Below are 24,558 nucleotides of genomic sequence, written 5' to 3'. Positions count from 1 at the left end.
TTATATTTTGTTTCATGTGCTTTGTTTTGTACCAACTGCTAGGTCTCTATTAAGTATTATGCGTTAGTAAGAAATTTTTTATGAATACTATAAGTTTTGTAAGAAATCCTGGCTGTCCCTTTTGTAAAAGAACTTTCTTTCTTTCTTTCTTTAGCTTTCCTTTGTGTGAGTGAGGAAAGGGGTTTGTGTACAATGGAATCAGTTCCTGAAATCAGCCTGTCTGGACAGCCAACTGCCAGAAGCACCAGGATTGCCAGAGAAAAATAGGAGCTAAGCCTTGAAAATATCCACCCAAGAAAGAGAAAGAAGCCCCATCAAGAGAAGATCAAACTCCCATCTGCCATCAGCTGATGACTCATGGTCATACACTGTTCCGGGACAGTGGTGAGGACTCATGGTCACACAGCATGCTGGGGCAGTGGGACAGGACAATTGCTATTGGACTGAAACATAAAAGATGAAAAAAAGCAGTAAAGTAGCACTTTAAAGACTAACAAAATAATTTATTAGGTGATGAGCTTTCGTGGGACAGACCCACTTCTTCATACCATAGTCATACCAGAACAGACTCAATATTTAAGGCACAGAGAACTAAAAATAGTAATCAAGGTTGACAAATCAGAAAAAAAATGATCAAGGTGAGCAAATCAGAGAGCAGAGGGGCGGTGGGGGGGAGTCAAGAATTAGATTAAGCCAAGTATGCAAAAGAGCTCCTATAGTGCCCAGAAAATTTGCATCCCGGTTCAAACCATGTGTTAATGTGTCCTATTTGAATATGAAAGAGAGTTCAGCAGCCTCTCTTTCCAAAGCAGTGTGAAAATTCTTATTCAATAAGACACAAACTCTTGAGTCACTAACAGAATGGCCCACTCCATTAAAATGTAGACGAACTGGTTTGTGGATCAGGGGTGTTTTGATGTCTGTTTTGTGCCCATTAACTCTTTGTCTGAGAGGCTGTGTCTACACGTGCCCCAAACTTCGAAATGGCCATGCAAATGACCATTTCGAAGTTTACTAATGAAGCGCTGACATGCATATTCAGCGCTTCATTAGCATGCGGGCGGCAGCGGCGCTTCGAAATTGACGAGCCTTGCCGCCGCGCGGCGCGTCCAGACGGGGCTCCTTTTCGAAAGGACGCCACCTTCTTCGAAGTCCCCTTATTCCCATGAGCTCACGGGAATAAGGGGACTTCAAAGTAGGTGGCGTGCTTTCGAAAAGGAGCCCCGTCTGGACGCGCCGCGCGGCGGCAAGGCTCGTCAATTTCGAAGCGCCGCTGCCGCCCGCATGCTAATGAAGCGCTGAATATGCATGTCAGCGCTTCATTAGTAAACTTCGAAATGGCCATTTGCATGGCCATTTCGAAGTTTGGGGCACGTGTAGACGTAGCCAGAGAGTAACAGAGAGGAAGCCGTGCTAGTCTATACACTATCAAAACAAAAAGCAGTCAAGTAGCACTTTAAAGACTAGCAAAATAGTTTATTAGGTGAGCTTTCGTGGGACAGACCCACTTCTTCAGACCATAGCCAGACCAGAACAGACTCAATATTTAAGGCACAGAGAACCAAAAACAGTAAGCAAGGAGGACAAATCACAAAAAGATAATCAAGGTGAGCAAATCAGAGAGTGGAGGGGTGGGGGGGAAGGTCAAGAATTAGACTGAGCCAAGTATGCAGACGAGCCCCTATAGTGACTCAGAAAGTTCCCATCACGATTTAAACCATGTGTTCACGTGCCAAATTTGAATATAAAAGCCAGCTTGGCTGTTTCCCTTTCCAGAACAGAGCAATAATTCTTCTTCAGTAACACACATGCCTTTAGGTCATTGACAGAATCCCCCATTCCATTAAAATGTTGACTAACTGGTTTGTGGATCTGGAGTGTTTTGATGTCTGTTTTGTGCCCATTGACCCTTTGTCTGAGAGAGTTTGAAATCTGACCAATCTACAAAGCATCTAAGCATTGTTGGCACGTGGTGGCATATATGATGTTAGTTGAGGAACATGAGAATGTGCCCTAGTAACAGAGAGGAAGACGTGCTAGTCTATACACTATCAAAACAAAAAGCAGTCAAGTAGCACTTTAAAGACTAGCAAAATAGTTTTTTAGGTGAGCTTTCGTGGGACAGACCCAGTGGGTCTGTCCCACGAAAGCTAACCTAAAAAACTATTTTGTTAGTCTTTAAAGTGCTACTTGACTGCTTTTTGTTTTGAGAATGTGCCCATGATTCTGTGACAAACCTGGCTAGGTCCAGTAATGGTATCTCCAGAATAAATATGTGGACAAGCCTGGCAGTGTGGTTAGATGACTGCAAAGCTTTTGAAGCTTTCTCTTTTTCCTGCTTTCTTCTTACCATCACCACTCTGCAGGAGGGAGTCTTGGGTGGGTAGAGGTGGGGAGGGAGGCAGGAGGAAGCCCAGGGTCCTGGATCCCTTCCCCTCTTCCCAGGACAGATGTTCCTGACTGCTCCTGAGTACTGCAGCTGACAAAGAGAGCAAGCTGACAAGGGGGTCATACAATCAGCTCACCGCCCTGCCCCCCAGATTCATACCTGCAGTCAGACAAACTGGGCCCACTATGCCTTGGTTTTCCCACTGTTCCTGAGCAATTCTTCACCTACATGAATTAATCTGTGTCAGGGTATGAGTGCAGGAGGATCTGAGTGTGTGTTTGAGAATTAGTTCCCACCTTTTCCTTTAATCCAATAGTGGCATTTAATAAAACCGCATGAGCGTAAACCTGGGGTGGTCTCTCTCGTGTAAAAATATGGTAGCAAAAAGGACTGCAATAAAGCCCGGAGATAAGACAAAGCAAGCAGCCCAAGAAACTAGGTAATGTGTGAATGCTGCTCCCAGTGTCCCCCACCCCTACCCTTTCTCCATGAATTTACCACAGAAAGAATCATTCTATGAAGCACCTAACGTGTTTGACAAAGTGGATAAAAATCCCTGACTCTCTATAATAAAACTCCTTATAAGGATTTATTTATAGGAGATACAGTTTCATGTTTAAAAGATAACCAAGTCAGTTTTCAACAAGTTTAAGGCCCAAACAAATAGTGCAATTTGTTAAAATCTCTCAAACTGAACCACACAAAAAATAGGCACTGCACACTTGCTGTGAAGTTTTAAAGAACTTTGCTCCAGTTTAAGGATTTGAGTCACTGGCTGGGCATATGGAAGCAATGTTGGCTGAAATGATAAACCACCTTTTCACAGTAGCCTCTTCAGCTGCTCCAGAGAGACTCTTTTCTTTCTTTTGGTTTATTCATCTAATTCAACTCAGTGGTGAATTCATTCACAGTTAAGAAACCCATTATTGGAAAAGGCAAGATCACTTATTTTCCACTTAGAATGCATAAATTAAAATGATGTACAAGGGAATAAGAGCTGTACGTGGTGAACAGAAAAAATCAGTTCAAATAACTAACTACAGATTAACTACAGATAATATTTCTTTGGTGTAATAATCTGTTTTAAATGCAAAACATGTTCGGTAAGTTTTCTGGTAGACTTTTTATATGTATCTGGAACACTAATTCAGGTTTATTAAAAAAATGCTATTTCTTCATTTTAAATTAATTTCCACCCAAGTTGAGTTTAACACAAATCACAAGCAGAAAAAAATGAATCCTGTAAGGAAGACATGCCTCATTCACTATTTTCTAACACAATAATAAATGTGCAATTAAGAATTTGAATAAATGTAAATTATTCTATGTAATGATCAATTTTTATAGATACAGTTTAATCTGTTTAATGAAAAGAACCAAACTTTGTGTAAGACTCTATTAACTATTAAAATGCTGATTTTCAGCTAGTCAGCCTTTCCTTTGGAAAATTAGAGAAGCACAAATGCAAAACATCATTAAAATCTACATTTAAACTAAGGTTTCCAACTTGCTGGAATTGGAATTGGTGAAAAAGTGGAAAAAGTACCCCAGAAGTTACTTCAGTAAAAGTACAGCTCCTGGGGATGTGGGGGAGGATGTACTTAAGTACAAGTCACCAGCATCCCTCTGGAAAACTACCTGAGTAAAAGTGCGTACACGCATGCAAACACATCACATCTTTATTGTAGTCAAGTACTCAGAAATGAAAGCAGCTGGATTTTTACTCAAGTAAATTTTTGGGTACTTTTCCCACCTCTATATAGGAGCACACAACTCCCAACCAGTAATACATGAAGCACACATGTTTACAAGGTAGAGCCATCGAAAAGATGCCCAGTGACATTTACACAGTACATGGGAAAGATGTTTTCACTATTTGCAAAGAATATAAAATTGCTTTGACTCAAGGTGTCAGTGCCACAGGGGACACTGAGAACATTCTCAAAGAATTACACATAATAAGATAATGTATCATCTTAAATAACTTACTGTGTAGCCCACAGAAGAACACTGGTTAAGTAGGGGTCTAGATAGAAGTTATTTCCTATGAAGTAAAGTTCCCTCTGATCTTTTCCATCCAGGTGTGGATTTTTAACATCCATGTGCAGAATAATTTCATGTGCACCAAACCATGTACAAATGCACACCACTGATAGAAATAATAAACCTAGCTGTGGGCTCTGCTAATCGGCTGGGTGGCATTTGACTCTCTTCTGAATATCTGCACAAGCGCACAGCTTATAGAGAACACTGCTATGATGTGAACAGTAATTTGAATACTCTTGAAAATAGTGAATGAACTGCCAAAGCTAAACAGGATGACAGCTTATTTTTGAGGATATTTTGGAGCATTTTGAGAGTATAATAGAAATAAAAGCAGAATGCAGGTGTAAGCAAGATCTGGGTAAGAAGGTTAATGATGGTCTTTAAAATCTGCTTTATGACTCATTAAACACAAGAACACTTCACAGTGTCCTGGCTTGATGTTCAGATGCTAAAGTTGAGCAATATTGGCTAACCTGAGGGACATCCTTCACATCAAATGGCAAGACTGTCACAAATGAGGCGTTTTGGAACAGAGCAGGACAAGAACCACTTGACGTTCAAATCAAGAGAAGAAAGTGGGGGTGGCTAGGCCACACTCTCAGAAGACCATCATCGAGCATAGTCCGTCAAGCTCTCACATGGAATCTGCAAGGAAAAGGCAAGAGAGGAAGACCTCAGACAATGTGGAGAAGATCTCCTGAGACTAAATGACAACAACTGGGGCACTCCTGGAATCATTTAGAAGTTTTGTCCCAAGACACAGTGAAGTGGTGGAGACTTGTAGATGACCACCATTCGGAGTACACAGCTTAAGCATTAGCAGTCTGTACTGAAGATATTAGTGGCACTATGATTAAAGCTGTTTTTTTGGTGCCCTTATGCTGTCAGAATATAGCTGAGAGATCGTCTCAGAAAATATCCACAATATATATGGGGCCGGGGGGTGGGATCACAGTAGAAAAAAATACTTCCTAAGTGCTGTTGAAGGGTCGAGAGAGCAGGCTTAATCAGGGCATTGTTGGGCATTGTTGCTTTTGGGCTCACACGCAGATTCCGAGCCACAGGGCATGGATGGAACTCCATTGCTACCACCTCACTCTTGAAGCTCTTTGTTCCCTTCTATGACCATGTTAAAAATTAGCTATAGAAATAATGTTGCACTCAGCTAATAACGCCTTCACCTGTATGTATCTGAAGATAGGCAACAGCAGATAGTGAGAGGGACCTTGCAGTGGCCCAGTGGGGGAATATCATTGCCATGCCAGCAATAGTATGACATGCTGAAACATGGGGTAATGCTGCCCAGTTTCCCCATTGGAACTGCTATTTGCTATGCTGGGCACTGAAAAACCAGCATCTGACACTTGGAATGCTTGTTAATATTGAGGTTTAGTGTAAGCCCTGAGTGGTGAATCCCACTATGTGCTGTCAAAAACCCTCGACTGAGTCTGATCACTGCATAATTCTGGCTGCAGTTGCCACCCAGGTTGATGCCCTGGCATGGGGGCTAGTTTCCATGTACACCTTGCTGCTTCTAGCAACCACAGAACCGACAGATACTCCCTGTCCAGACCCTCAGCCTTCTCCCAGTGCCATTCCAGAGCCAGTCTGGTGGCCTGCAAGCATGTTCCCTCTATTTTTTATTTCTGTCTGGGGGAGAATAAATTTTATTATGCATGCCAAGGCATATGCAGATGTGCACCACCAATAGAAACATATGCTGCCCATTGTGGGAACTCTGCTAATCAACTGAGTGGCAGCTAAATCTCTCCTGGGCTGCCGCTCAAGCACTTGGCTTACAGAGAACACTGCATACAAGCAAACCCTGTCCCTTGGGGCAGGATTGTGCTCCCATGCAGGAGTGGAATTCCTTTCCTTTGACTGGAGACCGGCTGGCACCTCTTAGTGACAGGTAGGACTTGCAATCCTCCAGCCAAGCTGGACTCTGCAGTGGGGGGCTGGCTTTGGACCTTCACTGCCTCTAATCAATCAGGCTCGCAAGGGACTCGTTCTGGCACAGAAGACTGTGGGGTAAGGGGCTGCACTATCAGGAGGACCCAGAGTCAGCCTGATTACGTACACTGCAGAGAGCTTAACACCAAGCCGTCTAGAAAGAAGAGCTGGTGCCCATGTGAGCTGCCCGATTAGTTGATGGGAAGAACACATCTGCTCTTAAGACCAGTAGGAGGGCACTGGTTGCTCAAAGCATTTGCCCATGACTGTGAGAGCTTCTGTGTCTGCTTGTGCCCAGTGTTAACGCCAGCTAACCTGGTTTCTGACTCCCACTCTGACTGGCTGAAGTCCAGTCCCTAATATCCACAGATATGGAGCAATGAACTGAGTCAAAGTCCAGATAACCTGGGCTTGTAATGTAAATGGAAGAACATATGAGAGGCTGATGGAGCGGGACAGGATAAATGAATACCTCAGAGGTAAAGAAAGTGCTGTGTTGCTAACCAGAATGGGAGAACTCTGTAACACGGCTTTGGCAGCATGTAGGGATACCTGGTTTGAGGGTATTCATTCACCAGACTAAAACTGGGCTCCATGTCCGGTAATAACATGGGGGGGGAGAGACAATTCAAGCTGTTTCCATTATTTATGCCAAACATAAAAATAGATCAGCCCGCTTTACTCACGGTGGAGTTGACAGTCTCCATGTACAGACTTTAATTTTATTTTTAAGCAATGACGGCAAAGGGCCGCACTCATAACTGAAATGGCACAAGTTTTTTCCTCAGAAAAACAAATACATTTCATGGGTGAGATGTTGTGTGGTAGATTTCAACCTGGAGATTTTTTATAGCTGAATTAAAACCTCCTGAAAATCGGTGTTTCTAATACAAAGTCTGACAGACCATTAAGTACAGCACCACTGTATTCTATGCGTATTTATGGTTGGTGATGAATGACGTCTCTGTAATTGTGTTTAACCAGTACTATAACGAATAGACTTAATCAGGCATTGTCTCCTTTTCCATATGAAATGGGACACTATCTGTGTTTCTGTATGCAAGGGCAACTGTACTAAAACAGATAAAGGGGAAGTAAAAGAAAACATTATTTCAACTAGCCTATCATAAATGTACAGCTCACAGAAAATGAAAGCAGCAAGAGTCAATTGGACCTGCAAGCAAGCTTATGTGTTAAGGATAAGTTCAGGAACGGTACGGTAGAAACCATATCACTTGCAGTACTTTGGGTGATTTTTTTTCTAGATACAGGTCAGGTTAAGCTGTCAAGGCAGTGGTAACGTTAGCACTTAACATTATTTTTCTATGTTTCATTTTATTGATCTTGGAGGTTATAGTAGAATTTTTGGCAACTAGCCACTCCATTTCTGTAGTTTTTCATAATGTACTATCAGCAAGGGCAACCTGAGTTCTGACACTGTAGGTTTTCCATCACTTGTGAGATTGTTTGACAGCAAAGCATACAGTATGGGTCATATTCTGAGCTGGTGATACCACTAGCAATCTGCAACAAGTCGAGTGCTGGGAGTGCCACCTATGGTTAAGAAGTTGCATGACACCCTGATGACACCAGACCCTTTTTCCATTCTTACCAACTTCACCAAACCAGATGCTGGAGCTGAATTAGTCCATGCCAGGTGTTTGCCTCAAGCTGAGGTCTGTTCCTTTTGGAAGTCTTCAGCTGAAATGATTCAGCCATTTCTGGCAACAAAGTTAGGGACAAATGTACTTTTCCCTGTGTTAAGAAAAAGAATCAAAATTAAAATCAAAATAAACTAGTACCTCCATGCTTCAGAGCAGGGACATGAAATTTTGCAACAGCATTCTCTGCAAGCTGAGCGCTTGGGCAGCAGCCCAGGAGAGATTCAGGTGCCACCCAGCTGATTAGCAGAGTGCCCACAGCCATCCACAGGGGGCAGCATGTGTTTCTATTGGTGGTGCACATGTGCACATGCATTGGTGCACATAACAAAATTTATTCTGCACATGGATAGAAAAAAAATGGAGGGAACACTGTTTGGCTGCAGTCGTACCAGGGAGCTTCTTCAGACATCCTTGGGAAATGTGCTCAAATTTGGGCAAGTTATGGGCTTCTGAATATCTCAGATCATGTCATTAAAGACTCATAGGCTGTGTCTACACTTGCATTCCTCTTTCGAAAGAGGTATGCAAATGAGGGAAATTATAAATGCAAATGTGGTGCAGATTTACATATCTGGCATCTCATTTACATACTTTTCTTTCAAAAGAGCTTCTTTCGAAAGCAGAAAAGCAGCGTAGATGTGTCTCTTTTGAAAGTAAACCCCATCTTCGAAAGAATCCTTCTTCCCATAAAAAAGGGAAGACGGGATCTTTCGAAGATGGGGTTTACTTTCAAAAGAGACGCATCTACACTGCTTTTCTTCTTTTGAAAGAAGAATATGCCAATTAGATGCCAGATATGTAAATCGGTACCTCAGTTGCATGTTTGATTTCCCTCATTTGCATGCCTTTTTTGAAAGAAGAATGCAAGTGTAGGTGCAGCCCTAATATGCACAAATGGTCCAAGTTAAGGTTCTACAGGCAACTTTAATTCTGGCATGTTCTGTGTTTCCAGCATATTGTTCTTTTTACATAGATTTTGGGCTGTTCTACATGTCTCTAATTTTCTAACTTTTTACCAAAGCAAACTAAAATCAAATTAGCCATCCTGGCTAATAGTCATTAATGGACATATCTGCCATGAATTTATCTCATTCTTTTTTTACCCCTATTATAGTCTTGACCTTCACAACCTCCTCTGGAAAGAGTTCCACAGGTTGACTATGCATTGGATGGGGATATGGCGTGATGTGCATTGTGTGGGGACCTGTTAATTTCATTTGGGGACCCAAAGTTCTTGTGTTATGACAAGGAGTAAATAACACTTCCTTATTTACTTTTTCTCCACCAAATATGATTTCATAAACCTCCTTCATATCCATATCTTTTCTTTTCCATCAGAAACATCTCAGTGTTATTCATCTCGTCTCACGAGGAAGCTATTCTCACTCTTCCAATAATGTTAAATAACGATCTCTTCATGTTTTTCTGTGCGAGCAGCATCCTTCCCTATCACTCCCTATGTCTGGATTTGTGCAAAGATGCTGTGATTTATGGACCAGATATGGTCTGGTTACATCTTTACATGGAATCACAATTCTTAAAATACATGTTTGGGAGCTGAAAAAAATATGAATGAGTCCATTTAAATCAAGTGTAGTGTATCATGGGTGTGGTGGCTGCTGCTGGGATAAGAGTGACAGCATTCCTCTCGTCAAGCAAAGGTTTTTTTCGAGTAAAGTTTTTCTTATGTGGCCTTCAAAATAACCAGAATCTTAAAAAGTGAACAAATGTCTTTATTTAGACACTTCCATGCCTATGTCAGCATGAGGTAAAATGTTCTGATTGATGTCTGTGTCTGAGAAGCTTCTTCACACAGACAGTTTGGTTCTCTACAGTTTTAAGCCCCATGTATTGGGGACAAATGTCACAACTGTGCAAAAGTTACTCTTGAGAATGGATAAATGTTAACCACATCCTTGAAATAAGTCTTGGACACACCTTCGATATTCTGATGGTTCAAAATTTCCTAATGTCTTAATCACTATGCCACAGATTTTTAAATTAGTACAAAGGGTGGATTCCCTATAAATCAACATCTTTAAATCAAGACTTTAGGACTAAAGTGACTCGGCCAGATTTAGGAGTCTATTACAGAAGTGAGTGCAAGAGGTTCTGGGGCTGCAATGTACAGAAGGTCCAACTAGATCACAATGGCCCATCTGGCCTTAAAATCAAAGAGTCTAAATCTTGCCTGAAGAGAACAGTCATGCTTACAGTTTGGGAAGTTGAGTAGATATATGCAGATATATTGCAGTGAACTAAAGTAGAAAAAAGAATAAATACACAAGGTTTTCGATGATGGCAAGGGGAGCATCAGAAGTTAAGGGGGGAAGAGGGGAAGGAGAAGGTGGATAAAGTCTGCTGTGCTACTCCTATGCCAAACAAGGACTGCTTGATACCAGGGAAATCTCAGGTAACTTGTTAACCTGGCTACAGTAGTATAGGGCCAGCCTTGGGAAATAGGGATCCTGGGTAAACATTCTTTAGCACCCTTTCAGTACCACACTGGCCATGTCTACACGTGCCCCAAACTTCGAAATGGCCACGCAAATGGCCATTTCAAAGTTTACTAATGAAGCGCTGAAATGCATACTCAGCACTTTATTAGCATGCGGGCGGCCGCGGCACTTTGAAATTGATGCGCCTTGCTGCCGCGCGGTGCGTCCAGACGGGGCTCCTTTTTGAAAGGACCCCACCTACTTTGAAGTCCCCTTATTCCCATCAGCTCATGGGAATAAGGGGACTTCGAAGTAGGCGGGGTCCTTTCGAAAAGGAGCCCCGTCTGGATGCGCCGCGCGCGGTGAGGCGCGTCAATTTTGAAGCGCCGCTGCCGCCCGCATGCTAATGAAGTGCTGAATATGCATTTCAGCGCTTCAATAGTAAACTTCGAAATGGCCATTTGCGTGGCCATTTCGAAGTTTGGGGCACGTGTAGACATAGCCACTCTGAGCAGTGAGTGGTGGTTCAGCAGGCAGAAAAGCAGAAAGTGGAGGGCAGAGGCTCTACATGCCATGCTACTGCGACAGCCAACAGGGTATTTGTGCGACTGCCTGGCTCCCTCCCTTCAGGCCCTTTCATTGTCACCCTGGAGGGCATAGCCCTTCTGCAGCCTCTTGCCCATAGACCTCCACCAACCATGATACCCTGGGCAGTTGCCCTTACCACTCACCCATGAGGCCAATCATGAGTGGCCCTGACTTAGCCTTTATACTTTGTTTACAGAATGTAATAAAAAAGTCAAAGTGGGGGTGAGAGCAAAGGAGAATCTGGATAGTGTGCCTGTTTCTCAGTCTATTTTTGCACTCTTTTACCCGAGCAGCACTCATCTGTACCCTACTCACTCATGCAGCTAGATTGATGGATCTACAACTCCGTAAAGGTGAATCCCAGCATAGGAAGAAATAAAAGGCATTAACAGAAATCAAAAGAAAAGTAAACTTAGGAAAAATTTAACTTTTTGCAAATAGTTAATACTATTAACTATTAAACACTAAGTCCTCACTGTAGTAGGCACCTTTAGTTTACTTGCATGTCCACATTTAAAACAGGTCACAGACTGAACTGTCATGAAGTGTAATCAGAATGTTATCTTGCAGTCATGGGAAAATGTCTTAAGTTCTCCTTCAGATGGAATGTATTTAAGAAGAAGGAAATCTCTTTCTACATCTCTTTATGTAAACAGATGAGGTGTGAGATGGCTTGTGTTTTCCAAAAGTGCCTGCAATTTCTGGATACGCATGGATTTTTTTTTAAATCACTCATTTTCAAGATAATTACAACAGCTTGTAACATTGGCATTATGACTAAATATACTAGAATCATAACTATGACCCGTGCTGTTCTAAATACCCTATTAAAGTGAACATTTCCTGTACTCTTGTTTCTTACTTTTTTTTCAGTACTTAAGGGGAAAATAGAATATTTATTGCAATGAAGAATGAAGCTCCCTAGTTAGAACACAGTTACAACATAGGGTTGCAATATTGTAGGATTACCCCATTCTGTCCCACCTACATGGTTTCCCTATGGACAAAACAGTCAGTTAAACGCTTTACCTATTTGACTTTTATCCTCTTAGGTGAGGATGATAATGCAGCTCCCAATTAATGGTAATTAGGAAAGTGGGTTATGAAATGCACATCTCTTCTGGTAGCTGGACTGTGGTACCAGGCATAATCTCAAACCCGTTACCAAACAGCTGTGAAAGAGTGATAAATATCAGGCTTGTGAGGAGCTGAACTACTGAAATGGAGTTCAGAGCCTTGGCAGCCCAATACTAATTCCCTGAGCCATTTAGTATCCCCTTCTGAAAGACAGCAAACATTGAACTATATAAACCAACACTTGCTTATCATAAATGGCAAGTATAAATTATTACGTATTTTAAACACTTACTATGCTCTGTGATTAAAAACAAGCAAAATGTAGCTCATATAAAGTAATTATTAATGTGCATTTCATTTTTTGAGTTTTAGCACATTTGGGACACCCTTTAATTGGAAACTGATTGCCAAGACATCAAAAATTCTTGAAAGGATACTGCTGCTTGAAATCTGTAGCCAGAAACCAGGAGGAAGGGCGTTGGGGAAGCTTCCAGACACAGACTCTACAGAAATTTAGAAACAAAATAGCTTTGAGAAAACCACTGTTTTCTTACTGTAATGCTGAGCAAGCATGAAAGACATAGACTCAAGTTCTTTCAATTCGCAGAGCCACTCTCATTGGTCTGATGTCCAGGGGATCTGAAGATGCTCAGCACATTGCTGAATGGGGCTCTTCAGCCATCAGAAGTATAGATGCCCATTGAGTTCAGAAGGCACTGGATCAGACCTGGAAATGGCTTAATTTAAAGGAGTTTCACATCACTGTAATTCACACATACATTGCCACTAACTTTCAAAAATATTAGTTTTAAAGAATTTATAAAACCACCTTGTAATCCATCATTAGGGATTTATAAAACATATGCATGAAATTCTGCAGTTCATAATAAAATTTCCAGTCACTTAAGATTTGTCTAAATAAGGACCTGAAGAGACCCTGTGATCTTAAGCCAGATGGAAGACATACTTTTGGAAACTTTCAAGAGAGTGATGTATATGGAGAGATTAGGCCTCCCTTACTCAAGTGTAAGAATAATTAAAGGGTGGTCAATGTACTTTGAACAACTAAAGCCCCCAATTAAGGATTAACTATTCCTATATTACAACAAGAAGTCTTGTGGCACCTTATAGACTCACAGATATTTTGGAGCATATGCTTTCGTGGGCAAAGACCCACTTCATCAGATGCATGAGTCTCATGCATTGACTCATGCATCTGATGAAGCGGGTCTTTGCCCACGAAACCTTATGCTCCAAAATATGTTAGTCTATAAGGTGCCAAGACTTCTTGTTGTTCTTGAAGCTACAGACTAACATGGCTACCTCTCTGATACTTATTCTTATATTGATTATTTGGGATTCAAGATTTTTTAGTGGTCATGCTATTCTTCATGCAGGCCTCTATTGCAGCAAAAGGACATGTTTTTCTAACTCTGAGTTTTGGGAAAAACAGAAAAGCCCCATAACTTTTACAATGAAACTATCCCATATCTAATTAATTCCACATAAATGGTAGGAAGTTGAAACTGACCTTTCTTTTGTATAAGACTTGGAGCCAACTGGAAGGTTATATTATACAAGCTTTATGCTCTGGCTATTTTCCAATACTTTTATATATTATCTTTGGTTTCTGCGAGTTTTGTTACTCTTTTAAACACAATTTAACATCTAATGCATCATTCTAAAGCATGTTTACTTGACAAAAAGCTAATGTGTTTCATATGGTCTACTCATTCCCATTAGTAATTTAAACAAATAAAAGTGGACTTGAAATATTACCTGTTTGCATGTCATCAAAGATACTGTAAAACATGCCTATTCCACAAGCTATCTAAATATCCAGTTCAGAGGAAGTTGGCAAAACCATGACCCAGCACCTGTTTATGTTGAACTATTATAGACTTTAGCTTTTTCTCTCAACTTGTAAATGTTATATGCCAAGGACTGTGTCAAGTAAAATTACCAATGGTCCCAAATACAAGAATATGTCAGTTATAAAATGTAGAATTATAGATGATTCATGCAGGATGGTCTTGATTTTTTTATAAATAAGGTTCTGTGCTTTCTGTATATTCTCCTTATAACTTTGGCATCTTTGCTGATGGTCGTGGAGCAGGGTCATCATCAAACTGATGGTCATGGTATAAGCCAAAAGTGCCTGTACAGAAAGATGGAATTGAGCATCCTAAATATCAGATGCTTAGCTTTTCTGTTCTCAAGGCTTACAACCCTGTCTCACAAGATTTTCAACTCTGCTATGAGAGCAGTGGTTATAAAACACGGGGGAAGAAAAGATGATTTTAAAAAATTATATCCAAAGTTTCCACTTTAGGTGTAGACCTGATTATGTCTAAACTGATTTTCCTATCCCACTCAATTACTAATATAATTTCATTTGATTTTGATTTTAAGAAATTGTTCTGAAGATGCTAATCTTTGATCTGATTTATGCTAGCATACATATGGATTAACTCCACAATCCTGTTGGGTGGGGAGACAATGGGGGTGAAGAATAGATGAAACTTCAGTATAAAGATCTTAATCAGTGCTTTCACATTTAATATGATAAGGTGGTACACAAGGGACACTTTTTATGCTTCAGAATACAAGCCAACTTCTAAGTGCAAGTCAAGAATAAAGTCTGCCCTGTCTTCCCCCCACTAGAATATTGTAGTAAAACTGTCCATTATGGGCATTTTTAGTTTTCTTTTCCTTGGAAACATGCCATAGTGGCCGCAGATGGAAACGGAATTCAAGTCTAGTTTTAATGATTGTCATGAGACAATAAAATAGCTTAGGATTGCTGTGATGCGTTGGGACAACAGCTATTAACTTCAGTGGAGTAGCTGAGGATTTACACCAAGGCAGTTAAATTCAGTCACATAACAAAAAATAGATCTGCATAATTAAATCAGAATAACTCCCTACTGTGGATGCAGTTATCAATAAATTTGTTTATACCAACAGAACTTTTTCATGCAATGTCCTCACTAGTGATTTGGGATTTGTCTCAGTAGAATTTTGTCTTTGGTATTTGCTTTTAAAAATGACCTCTTGGACATAGCTACACTAGTACAAAATCTGTATGTAGACTAGGCCACAGCGTGTGAAGTACAAGGAACAAAAGAATATGGACTAGTTGTTTCTAGTACGACTAATGAAGATGGTGCTCTACAAAACATGCCAGTCACTTAACAGCAGCCTTGCTCTTAAGTATATCTAGTTAGAAGCCATTGGAAAAAATATCAACTTTATTATAACTGTGATTAATATAAACAATGTGTGAGAGAAGTATCATATATGTTGATATATTATTTAAAAATTATTGAGATGAAACTGATTTAAGACTGCAAAATTTCTAAGTAGCTTGGAGGGTGGGCGTGTCACAAATGAGTCTCAGTGGTTTGTAAAAACAAAGGATGACTTAATCCAAACCTAATGGTATGAAGCTGCATAAGGCCTAGCACTTGATTTGTCCAAAGCCCTTAGAGGGAAGTGCTGCAAAGGAGAGTAAGTGAAATTTGCATGCCATAAGAGTCAAGTGAAAGGCTGAGGCCAGGTCTAAACTGGATCTTAAAGTTGACTGTAGATATGCAACTCCAAGGCTATGTCTACACTAGCCCAAAACTTCGAAATGGCCATGCAAATGGCCATTTCGAGGTTTACTAATGAAACGCTGCAATACATATTCAGCGCCTCATTAGAACGCCGGCAGCCGCGGCACTTCGAAATTGATGTGGCTCACCGCCACACGGCTTGTCCAGATGGGGCTTCTTTTCAAAAGGACCCCAGCAACTTCAAAACCCCCTTATTCCTATTGCTGCTGGAATAAGGGGATTTTGAAGTTGCTGGGGTCCTTTCGAAAAGGAGCCCCATCTGGACAAGCCACGCGGCGGCAAGCCACATCAATTTCGAAGCGCTGCGGCTGCCGGCATTCTAATGAGGCGCTGAATATGTATTGCAGCGCTTCATTAGTAAACTTTGAAATGGCCATTTGCACGGCCATTTCGAAGTTTTGGGCTAGTGTAGACACAGTCCAACTGTAGCAACTGCATAGCTGGAATCAACTTATCTACAGTCGACTTACTTTGCCATCCTCACTGAGAGAGGTCAAGGGGAGAAACTCTCCTGTTGACCTCCATTACTTCTTATGATATTGAAAAGTACAGGGATCAGCTGTCAACCTCTGACAGTTCAATTTCACACATCCCTACTATGTGTTTTCTGTGTATACTACTTATACCCAAACAGGTCAATCTGCTGGGTAGTGAACACATACCTGAGAAACCTCACCTTCACCTCCATGTGAGGGAAGTCTGATATTCCAAAATCTCCAGGACTGGTCTACCTTGAAAAGAAGAAGTAAACATGTCAACAAATGGGCTACACCAGTCCCCTGCACCTGAAAAAAGTTTGCTAATGAGAAGCACTATGACTTCTTGATCACAGTTCCAGCTCTGATTCTATGAAAGTCCCAAAGTCTGAAAGATCTGAACAGTTTTCAAAACCCCAGATACCTCAAGTACCTTATTTTCTGCTGTCTTCTACTACAAGTTGAACCTCTCTAACCTGGAACTCTTTTGTCCAGCAACATCTGCAATTCGGCATAATTTTAGTTAGTCAAGTGACCATTTATCATGGGTGTGGCCAAGTTTCTCATGGTCCCATAAAGTTTGTTTATAAGCCACCACTTTTGGCTCTGTGTTCTGTGCTGTTCTTTAGCTCTAATTTACCCCCAATGTCTCTCACCCCCTTCCTTCAATCCTATTTGATTTGTCAGATTTTATTGCAATTTTTTTTGGTCCTCTGTACTTATAAATGTCAGTCTGTATTGGAAATTAAATTGATCTGATGAAGTGGGTGTGTCCCACGAAAGCTCATCACCGAATAAATCATTTTGTTTGTCTTTAAAGTGCTACATTTCTGCTGCTTTGTTTTTCCCCCCTGTGGCTATGTCTACACTAAAACATAAAGTCAATTTTAAGGCTGTTAGCTCAATTTTACAATGTCATTGTCTTCGCTGCAAATACCATTGGTCGATTTTACAGAGCAGTAAGGTTGACATTCTTACATCAACCGTGCGAAGTTGGTGTGATTCCAAGTTTGAATTTAAATGTTGGATTAATGCTAGTGAGGAAACGGTGCTGCTTAAAGTGATTTTATTGGCCTCCAAAGGTGTCCCAAAGGTATCCCGCAATACCCCACAGGTGTATGTGTCTGTTTTTACCTCCCCTGCTCTCCAGGTGTGCAGGAAGTAGGAAACAGGAAGCCCAACATTTTGAATTCATTTCTTTATGGTCAGCATGGTGATCGCATCTAGTCCCTTTAGAGAGACCCAGCATGGAGCCATCACGACAGCTAGTTTGACTAGAGTTTCAGTTCAGCTAGCTGGCTAGCCCCCTCCCCACACTCTACGTGGCAGCTGGGCTGTGGGAGTCATGCTTGTAGGAGAGGCTGAGAAACTTCTTTTCTGCACTACACAGTTGTATGGGCATTTCCCCTCCCCCCACAGGCACCATGAGGCTGGCGGGCTAGCCCCTGCCCCACCACACCGTGCGCTGGCTGTGCAGTGCATACTATGGTTCTAGACAGCAGCATGTCCTGGCCAGTGTGTGCCGAAAGCTTCTGTGCTTCACATTTTCTGGGACTCACCGGATGCCAGGGGCTGGTTCCCCCAGGGCAAAGATTTTTAGGGAACTGACTGGCTCCTGTAAGGCAACACATACTTGGAAGACAGCTCCCCCCTGGCAGGAAATATTTTTGGGGGCTGTCACAGGTTGGATGGCTCCCCCCACAGCTCAGATTTTCAGGGGCTTGCTGGGCCCTGTAAGGCACCATGCACCAGGGGGATGGCTAATAAGAAACCAGGTGACTGCACCACGTCAACCTGAGCCTCAGCTGGCCCCTGCTTATGTCAGGGACCAGGCCTTGTCTGCTCCTATTTTCGAAGCTGGTCCCCCCACACCTAGGCACACAATCCAGGAGGGCTGGCCTCACAGGGGGCAGCATAAAATTTCAGGGCTGGCCCCCCTACCTAATAAGAAACCAAGTGACTGCACCATGTCAACAGGAGCCTCAGCTGGCCCCTGCTTATGTTGGTGGACTTGCCTCCAGCTGCTCCTATTTTTGGGGCTGGCCCCTCTGCCTAGGCACACAATATGGCAGAGGGGGGCTGGCTCCACAGAGGGCCTCGTAAATCTTCTGGACTGCCCCCCCCACACTTCATAAGAAACCAGGTGACTGCACCATGTCAACAGCAGGAACCTCGGCTGGTCCCTGCTTATGTTAGGGGGCCGGGTCTGGCTGCTCCTATTTTTGGGCTTGCCCCCCACAGCTAGGCACACAATTTTCAGAGCTGCCCTCCCTGCCTAGGCACACTGTTCCAGTACTCTCCCAAAGTGTGTGGCTTGGGGGAAGCCACAGTCTCAGCAGTGGCCTGCTTGCTACAGTTTTACCACTGAGGTACCTGTTGACATGGTTCCTTCCATATCTTTCTTCACATGATCTGGTTTTAATCCACTCTTATCATAAAAAACAAACAAAAACAAAAAAAAAGTGGGATTGAAGGTTGCCTGCTTTGTGAATAGTGTTCTTTCATCGAGGGAAAACTGAGGTACCTGTTGACATGGCACAGTCAGCTGTGTGCTCCTAGAGCATATTTTTGATGAATGCTTCAGCTTCTGAAGCTCACCACCTGTTTGGCTTTATTTCTCTTGAGATTCCTAACTTCCCTTAATTGTGAATAATATTAAGTCTTTCCCTGTTCACATGGATTCACAAGATTCTTCCAGTGTCTGGTGTTCTTTCACTGGGAAGAAAACTAGTTGAGCAACCTCTTGACATGGTTCAAGTCATGGTTTTCTTTCCCTTGAACTCACTACTTTTCCTTGTTTTCTTCTGAAAAATGGCCATGTGCTTTCAACAGAAGCAGGTGAGGACACTGCAGTCTGGGAAGATGACAGTGGGTACTCTCAGGAAACATTTGGTTAAAGGGCCCATAATGTGGACAACTCAAACAATTTCTCTCATAGGGGAATTGTCTGTTTTCAAAGAGAGGAGAATGAGGGCAATGTAGTGTGGAAAAATGACATCATACACCTACAACCACTTGCAAGGCATTTTTTTTTCCCATGGCACACCAGTGAGAAAACCTAGAATGTACCAGGGCTGAGGGGACTGTGGGATAGGTTCCCACAATGCACTGCTGCAACAGTCAAACTCTGGCAATTTAGTGAGGATGAGCTGAGTCAACTTGTGGGGAGCTGTGGATACTCAACTTCAACTGTATAAAACCCAGCGTTACAAAATCGACTTTAATAAATTCAACTTTATTTCACAGTGTAGATGTAGCCTAAGAGACCAGTAAGCAGTGAAAGCGTTGGTAATGTGCTAGACCAGTGGTGTCCAATAGGAATTCGAAGATGACCACACTTGTGGTTGTCATCTTTCCCTTCGCCACATTATATTACACAAAACTTTATAGAACCAGGCACTCCCAGGCCCCCCTCTAAATAAATGCCTTCCCCCTCCCCCAGAGCCAGGACCCCAGCCTCCTTCCCATTCTAATTCAATGCCAGAGACTCACCAGACCCACTGGGGTTGCTGCTGGAACATCCACGGTGGCCACCGCAGCTACTGCCACGTGCTTCTCCTACCAAGTGGTGGGGCACATGCGCAGACTGGGCAGACAGTGGGGCTCTCAGGAGGAGCTGCATTTAAAGTCTCCAAGAACCACATGCAACCTGAGAGCTGTGGGTTGGCCACCCCCATATTTGCCACAACACAGTGTCCTATTTGCCACATGTGGAGACTGGCAAATGTATTGGACACCACTGTGCTAGACAATATTGACCTCCCACGGTCCGACAAATTCTCTCATCTGGCACCAGTCAGGTCCTGAGGATGCCAGACAAGAGACTTTCAACCTGTATTCTGTTAGCTGGGACACATTCCAGCCTTTCCATTATTTGTTTGGGGGTGTAAAACAGCTTGTGTTCTTGTATGTGTATGAGTATTCATCAAGTCCACTTGGGAAGAGTCTAGAAAGAAATTTCCCCAGGGTTAATGTATTTATTCATTATAGAGCTTTTATGTTTCAAATCCTGAGCATTTAAATTATCATCTGTTATTTTTGGTAAATAAAAGCTGTCCTCTTGTATTTATCAACAGTGTTCTAGCTGTTTGTATTGTAGTATCATGGGGAGAAAAAAGGAGAAAGAGAAGAGTCGCCATGCAAGATTAGATTTTTCAATAGATAGTTGGTTCTGAAGTAATGGTTCAAATATTAGGCATTTGTTTTCAGTATTAGGACATCTAAACATTTCCAACTTATAAAATCCAATTGATCAGATTCTTTACTTAGAATTTATAAGAAAATGAACAGCTACCTTCTGACAATTCCTTGGAAGATGAACAGGGTTATTTTAATATGATTTAATTCCAATTGAATGTGGAGACCAGTGCATTTACCTGATAGCTCTATTGCTTGGTTCCTAACTTTGATTAGACTAAATTAAACTATTGTTACTGTGATTTTGCTATTTTTAATTTGTTTAATACAATCCTATAAAACTCATACTGCCATGATTTCAAAAAGCTCTGTTGGTCTAGAACCTTCCAGGACATGGGTGGATAACCCCCGAGCCTGACCAGCTCCCCCCGATTTAGCTTTTTCCTCTCACAAACAAGAATCAAGAATGGTTCTAACAATGTATTAATTAATAGTAGCTCATCTCGCGCATCTAAAAGCAGTAAGTGGATAAGCTAGGCACCACAAGGTGGAGCTGATGGCTTGCTTTGCTACAGGATCAGCTAAATAAGTCACTTGGCCTTAACCGGGTTCTGGTCAGATTCAAGAAGTACAAAAGCAATATAGTGTGGTATGGCTGGCAGAGGGAAGGACTAAAGCATTTTCACTTACACAGTTCTTGAAAAGGCGATGAGGGTATTACTGAGGGAAATGGTTTAGCTTGTGAATGAGTTCAGAAAAATGTGGGTAGTTAAACTATTCCATCTGTTGTGTTGCATGGGTGGTTTTTTGACATGGTAATAGTGTTTGCAACATTTTTCATTAACATTTGTCTTCTGTTCTTGCCCCAGAATAGAGAGCTTGAGGCTGATACCTAGCTTTTCTCTGTCAGGAGGAAAAATTGAATGTAAGTATTGATCAATGCAATTGTAAAACCTCGCTGATGCTTGCTTCTTTGTGTTCAAATTCTGATGGATATGAAGTTATGCTGATTCATGCTAGCTGAACAATGGGACCAACGTTGATTAATTTAGTCTTCTGTGACAGCATATGTATTTGGCTAAAGCAGTCATGGTATCTAAACCGAAAACTGTAGTGCACAAATGAATAAAATAGAGGGCTTGGGCAAATGCTAACTAAATTGTTGAAAAGCTTTTCTACAGAAGGCAAGTGAAAGCTAAAACCATGTCAAATTCAAGTTTAATAATGCTGCAGGCATATTAAATTTAAGTATAGTGTGTGGGTGGTCAGATATCTCTCCAGGTCTTATACATCAGTGCAAAATAAAAAGATACTATATTGAAATCTCAACGAAAGCTTACATTGGAAGGATGATTTGTCCTTTATCTCTATTAATTTTGTAAATATTGTAATCAAACCAGGAACGTTTGAAAAGCAGTATCTTTGGGACCAGATATTCTGAACAATATACAGCGTAATCCTATTGTCAGATGCTTCTCATATTCTCAGAGAGAACGGGTGAGGATAAAGATAAAATTTATCTAAACCAGCTTTTTTTGCCATGCATAATGTAAACTTTGTGGCAAAATTCAAATCTGAGTGTAAGCATCGAGTTGGCATGTTCAAACTGAGTATCCAAGGTTGGACCCACAAGTTCTTGCGGCTCCTTGGCTGTGTCTACACTTGCATTCCTCTTTCAAAAGAATGCAAACGAGGGAAATTCAAAATGCAAATGAGGTACAGATTTACATATCAGACACCTTATTTGCATATTCTTTTGAAATAAGAAAAGCAGTGTAGACGCGGCTTTCAAAAGTAAACCCCATCTTCGAAAGAACCCTTCTTCCCTTTCGAAGATGGGGTTTACTTTCACAAGAGCCACATCTACACTGCTTTTCTTCTTTTGAAAGAATAATGTGCAAACGAGGTGCCAGATACGTAAATCTGCACCTCATTTGCATTTTCAATGTCTCTAATTTGCATGCCTCTTTTGAAAGAGAAATGCAAGTGTAGATGCTGCCTTTGTTTCTTCTTTGCGTTTAGTTCAATTTATCAGCACCTTTCCCCAATGGTACCCATTTGGTGCTACAGCCATTGTGATACTAGAGCAGAAGGAGGCAATCATTTTTAATGGGAGTAGGACACAACGAGCGTTGGTAAGTGGTCAAGGGATGCATACTTCCATGATATTAATGGAAGAGGTGCAGGGTCTGGAACGGAAGTTGGGTGCAGAAACGAGCTCAGGTTAGGGGACTGGGGCGCAGGAGGGGTATGTGGGATCTGGGAAGGAGTCTGGACAATGCGGGGGTTGTGACCTGGGGCAAGAGATTGGGATTCAGGGTCCAGGTGGGAATGTAGGTATGGGTGCAGGAGATGATGCTGACCTGGATGAGTGGTGCAAGGTCTGGAAGACTATGGTGACTTGGGGGTTGGGGAAGCGCTGTTTTAGGTTGTGACCTGGGGCAGGTGACTGGGGTGAAGAGGGTGAAGAGTCTAGGTGGGTGGGTGGTACGGGGACAGAGATGCAGAGGTTTTGGGCTGTGAGCTGGGGAAGAAGAGATGGTAACCAAAGGACTGGGGTGTCAGGTTCCAGCTCTGTCTGGGAGGCATTTAACAAGGTGGCTTCTGGCCAGTAGCCCAGACGTACCCTCAGGCAGGGCCTCTTCCTGCCATTCCCCTGCGTGCTACTTAAAGATGCTGGCTGTGGGGGCCATGTGCTCTGTGTGCTTCAAGCCACCTCCACCTCAAGCATGGCCCAGGCAACTCCCATTGGCTCCACAAGATTGTTCTCAGGGTGGGAGCTGTGCACAAAGCCCCCACCTTCTCCCAAGGCATCTCCATGAGTGATGTTCCCTGGGTTGCTGGTGGGGAGACCTGGCATCATCAGCAGGCGTCTGGCCTGCCCTGCACTCACCATTGGCAGCAGGAAGTGGAACAACACAGTTCCAGCCCAGTCTGCTGGGACCCAACTGCATCACTCCACTTCCCACCAACAGTGAATGTGAGGGCAGCTCCACCACACTCCCAAGCCCCTTCCCTGAAAGCCACGGCTGAGACGCAGCACAGCAAAGAGGGCTGGGGCCAGCCCCCCAACCCCATACTAGTTGTACATACATATCTCAGCTGGAAGGAACCTCAAGCGGTCATCAAGTTCAGCCCCTGCAGAACTAAGCACCCTCCCTGACAGATTTTTTTTTTTTAATCTATTTGCCCCAGACCCCTAAGTGGTCTCCTCAAGGACTGAACTCACAACCCTGGCTTTACAAGGCCAATGCTCAAACCACTGTGGCCACATCACTCAGGAGAGGGGGGCTTGGAGGAAGGGTTGGAGTGGGGTGGAGCAGAGGCCAAAAGAGGTGGAGTGGCGGCCTGGGCCTCACATTCCCCTAATGCTTACTTTAGTTAAATTAACTGCGACTGGGCAAGAGTAAACTACCTGCCAGATCTAGACATCAATCCCTTTGGTTCAACTGAGAAAACAAATGAAACAAAGCCAGGGCTGATGTGCCTTGAGTTGGGAGAGGGACAGGGGAGACAAGGATCCAGGACTGAACAGTAGGTGTTGCTTCAGGTCAGGAGCTGTGTTGGTTAAGTAGGGGAGAGGCTGCAGCTTTTGCACTGTGACTCCCATATCTAGATCTGGCACTTTTCAAAAGGACCCTGCCTACTTCGAAGTCCCCTTATTCCTATGAGCTGATGGGAATAAGGGGACTTTGAAGTTGGTGGGGTCCTTTCGAAAAGGAGCCCCGTCGAGACGAGACGCGTGGCGGCGAGACGCATCAATTTCGAAGTGCCGCGGCCGCCCGCATGCTAATGAAGCACTGAATATGCATTTCAGCGCTTCATTAGTAAACTTCAAAATGGCTATTTGCATGGCCATTTCGAAGTTTGGGGCTCGTGTAGACGTAGCCATAGTGGCCACTTATTGTTGCAGGCAAAGCAACATCATGACCGCAGAGCTAAGTCAACCAGTTCTCACTCACTGAATTCCCATCAGCTCATAGGAATAAGGGGACTTCGAAGTAGGTGGGGTCCTTTTGAAAAGGAGCCCTGTTGGGACGAGCCGCGTGGCAGCGAGGCGCGTCAATTTCGAAGTGCCGCAGCCGCCCGCATGCTAATGAAGCACTGAATATGCATTTCAGCGCTTCATTAGTAAACTTTGAAATGGCCATTTGCATGGCCATTTTGAAGTTT

At 42.7% G+C, this 24,558-nt stretch overlaps 1 long non-coding RNA gene across 1 annotated transcript in view; it reads right to left on the bottom strand.

Moving 5' to 3' along the window:
• Window positions 1–4,844: 4,844 nt before the first annotated feature.
• Window positions 4,845–24,558, bottom strand: part of LOC142021258 (uncharacterized) — a 33,355-nt gene continuing 13,641 nt past the window's right edge. The window contains exons 3-6 of the long non-coding RNA XR_012647633.1: window positions 16,435–16,503; window positions 12,593–12,658; window positions 8,001–8,109; window positions 4,845–5,080 (exon numbers count right to left, since the gene is read on the bottom strand). This is a non-coding gene — a long non-coding RNA (uncharacterized LOC142021258). The remainder of the gene's footprint in view (window positions 5,081–8,000; window positions 8,110–12,592; window positions 12,659–16,434; window positions 16,504–24,558) is intronic.

Source organism: Carettochelys insculpta, chromosome 15, assembly GCF_033958435.1.
Source record: "Carettochelys insculpta isolate YL-2023 chromosome 15, ASM3395843v1, whole genome shotgun sequence".
NCBI lineage: Eukaryota > Metazoa > Chordata > Testudines > Carettochelyidae > Carettochelys > Carettochelys insculpta.
Note: the sequence above shows the minus strand (reverse complement) of the source record. Positions and strands in the feature narration are given on the sequence as shown.